Source organism: Lampetra fluviatilis, chromosome 64 (assembly GCF_964198595.1).
Source record: "Lampetra fluviatilis chromosome 64, kcLamFluv1.1, whole genome shotgun sequence".
NCBI classification, from domain to species: Eukaryota; Metazoa; Chordata; class Hyperoartia; order Petromyzontiformes; family Petromyzontidae; genus Lampetra; species Lampetra fluviatilis.
The window spans coordinates 107,384-111,308 of record NC_136338.1 but is presented as its reverse complement, the minus strand read 5'-3'; the positions used below and the strand labels follow the sequence as shown (position 1 = coordinate 111,308).

The 3,925-nt window shown below is 48.4% G+C and overlaps 1 pseudogene; it reads right to left on the bottom strand.

Moving 5' to 3' along the window:
• Positions 1-430: 430 nt before the first annotated feature.
• LOC144951854 (THO complex subunit 7 homolog) lies at positions 431-1,171 on the bottom strand (annotated as a pseudogene).
• Between the last annotated feature and the right edge of the window lie 2,754 nt (positions 1,172-3,925).

Genomic DNA, 3,925 nt, shown 5'->3' with positions numbered 1-3,925 from the left:
TTCAGACAACGGCAGGTTATTATTACCGAAAAGATAATCTCCTGTGAGTGCGCACAGCGTCTCTGATGGCGAGTTGAAAAGGAGAGACAGCAAGAGAGAGGAAAGCGAGATGGGGGGGGCGAGAGAGGAGAGAGAGTGTAGATAGTGAGACAGAGAGAGGAGATAGAGAGGAGACAACGAGAGGAAAGAGAGATATAGATAGGAGAGAACGAGGGAGAGAGAGTGGAGAGAGTGAGCGGAAAAGAGAGGAGAGGGCGAAAGAGAAAGAGAGGAAAGAGATATAGAGCTTTAATAACAGTTACAGAGAATGGCACCCACTTTCAAATACTTAATAAGACATACATTTCACGAGATTATGGAAAGACAAATTATGCACAATGAGCCAAGTACATAAATTTACGTGGAATGAGCAAAAAAAGCGGAATAAGGTTTAATTGCTGTTCACCTCCATCAAAGTATAATCTTCAGCCTCTGCAACTTTTTCATCATTCTCCAGCATCTCTTGAAGCTCATTGTTGGTGTTTAGAAGCACGTGGATCTGTTTCTTCCGCAGCTCCAACTTGTTCTCAACATATTTTTGGTTCTTTCGGTAAAGTAACGTAGATAAAAAAACAAAAATATAAATTAAAAGCAAAAAATCCACGACGTTTCGATAGCAACACAAGCGATCTTCTTCACGTGGAAAGATAAGAAAAAAACACTCTTAGGCTTGTAACCGATTCTGGAGATCTTTGTCCAGCTCATCAAGTTGCTTGAGTGTCTTTCTTCAATCAGGGTGCTGCTCAATTACTTGGCCAAAACATCATCTCGTGACGATTCTTGCATATCCGTTTGGCGTGAAGGATCTCCTACTTGCACTGCGTGATCCTTCCATGGCCAACTGCAATGCTGTCCCCGATATGTTTGTAGATCTTCCCGTAGTTGTTCATCTCCCGCAGGTTCGTGTTGTGCACCACACACAGTTCTGCCCAGAGAACTCGCATGGTACCAGGGCTCCAACCATCCGCTGGTACTGTCTGTAGCTCTCCTGCGAGGGCAAGTCATTGCTACACCACTTAATGAAGCTCTTCAGCAGGAAATTGATATGGGGATCGTCTCCGCCTCCACCTCCATCAATCAGCATCACCTCGTCGTCAGTAGCAGCCACGCTACCCATGCTACCTGTCCTCATAGAGAGAGAGGAGAGAAATAGAGAGGAGATATACTTTTTGGACTTTTTAAACAACTTTTATTGCCGCAAGCAGCAACAGCACTGGAGGCGATTCCGATATAAAATACACAGTCACCAGAAAGCAAATAAACGCTATAAATCCACGCGCTGTGGCGCTAAATGCACCGTGCACAACACGAAAGAAACGTCACGTGGTGGTCATCGCGCACGCCACGGTGACGAGCGAGCGCGTCAGAAGGTGAACACGAGGGTGCCGTCCACGCTGGTACAGAGAGGGGCTTGTCCGGCTCCCCAGCGTTCGAAGAAGACGTGCACATCACCGACATGTGTGTGGTACGCGTGCTCCATCTGGAGCCGCGCCTTAAGCAGGCCCCTGAACACTGGAAGCACAGAGCAGCCGTTAGTGCCACATTGCAGCACATTTCAGAGCGAGATAGATAGAGAAAGATAGTGGAGAGAGCGATAAAAAGAGGGGAGCGAGAGCGAGAAAAAAAGGTTGGGAGAGAGTGAGAGATAGAATGAAAACAAAGAGTAAAAGAGTTTTAAACCAGTAAAAGCACTGGAGCCTATTTCGATACAAGTTACAGTGAATACAGCATTATGTGTGCACGTCACAAACACTACCCGCAGTACATCTACTGCTAGTGCCACACGCAACACAAACACGTCGTTACGCACGCCACGTGCGACAAATGAGCTCGTTAAAAAGGAAAATGCACTGGTGCAGAAGGTTTGACTGCCCCCCCCACCGTTCAAAAAACACATGCGCATCCCCAGCGTTGGAGTGGTGCACGTGCTCCAGCTGTGCCTTGAGCAGACCCATCAACATTGCCACCACAGAGCAGCCGTCAGCATTGCCTTGAAGTATAATTTTATTTGGTCTTGTAAATTATCGCGTTTGATTGGGCACTGACGAAGTTTGCAAGATCATCACGCTTATTTGCCAGGTAAGGAACCCCATATATGAAACTGCTTTTGTAAAAAGGCACCTCCAGTCTCCTGAAAATCGACCCCAAAATCTGGAACATTGGATTGTGCCACAGACAGCCCAAGTACTGGTGGGCCAGATCTTCCCTGGCTCCACAGAACACACGCCCTCGGCTGTGTGGCAAGGCCACACAGCCGAGGGCATGGTCTAGTGCGCTAACCTCCACTTGAGGTCACCGCAGCGTTTGACTAAGGGAGGCTTGTACATCTGCTGCCACTGGTGGAGCGGCCTCAATTAAGGGAGATCAATTATCTATCCTTTTTGTGTATGGTAGGTTTGCCATGTCCTGAACATGCAGCACCTTTAAGCAGCATTTGCAGAGCACTTTCTTTGGGGCGCTTTTCAGGGACACGTCCCTGCAGCCTCCGAGCTTCAGTAGCTTCCCAGAGTCAATGTGGCTGGAGGCTGAGTGCAGGAGAAGTGCAACTCCAGGATGCAGTTGCGCTGTCCTCTGGTGCCATTCTTCCGAGTTAGAGCCTCGTACTTATCATACTGTGCCATTATTGATATAGGAACAGCACCAGTAAAACAAACGTGATAAGAATAGAGGGTGGGGTGGGGGGAGTGCTCGGTCCGGGAATACAAAAAGGGGATAGGAATTGCTAGGCCCGGGAACACGAGCAGGCCTGCAGCATGGCGAGAGCCGTAGGGGCAGAAAAAGCACCCGAAAGAAACAGATATAAACAGAAATAAGCAACACCATGTGCAGTAACAACTACTTACAGTGAAGGGAAGAAGATTTGCGTATGCAAGCCGACTCCGACAGGAAAATAAAATAGTCCAAAGGTACGTGAACTCCCAGGTGAGGTCAGGATGTATAGTGGTAAGCAGTAGCGGCATGAGGACACGCCCACTTCCCGGCGTGTAGAGAGAGAGAGATTGAGAGGGGAAAGAGATATCGAGTGCAAGAGAGAACAACGGAAAGAGGAGAACATGAGCGAGAAAGACGGAGTTAGAAGAGAGAGCAAGAGAGATAGAGAAATAGAGAGGACAGGGAGAGAGAAAGAGAGACGTTTAACTCTTAAAATCCGTTCTATTTCTCAGCAAAAGCAACACAATTTTGCTGTGCGATGTAAAAAACCCTGAAATATTCCATAGTAGAGATTATTTTACAAATGTACGTGAATCATACGGGAGAGAAAGAGACAGACTTGACTTTTAAACAACTTTTATTGCCGCCAGCAGAAAAAGCACTGGAGTCGATTTCAATATGAAATACACAAAGTCACCAGCAAACAAAAGAAAACAAACGTTACAAATACACGCGCTGTGGTGCTGAAAGCACCGCGCACAATACAAAAGAAAGTCACGTGGTTGTGGTGTCATCGCGCACGCCACGGTAACGAGCGAGCGCTTCAGAAGGTGAACACGAGGGTGCCGTCCACGCCGGTGCAGATGGCCTTTCCGGCTCCCCAGCGTTCGAAGAAGACGCGCTGCACATCGCCGCCATGTGCGAGAGAGAGGGGCAGACCCGTGTGTGTTTGTCTCTGTATTTTAGTATCGACTGTGCCTCTCCAACAGACAAGCGCCGTTCGTCAGCAAGTAGAGGTGATGTCACCACGGTGCTTGTGCCAGGCTAGGTGCACATTAAGGCCATATTAGGTGTGGAAGGCTCTCACTGTTTGACAGGAGGTCACGCGGCAGACCCAGGTTCCATGGGCTGACTGACTGAGATGACTGGCCGATGCACCACCTGTGCCCCCCACTGTGCTAACTTGCTCACAACAACGCGCTCCGCTCGTTGTTGTGAGCGTCGCTTCTCTTCA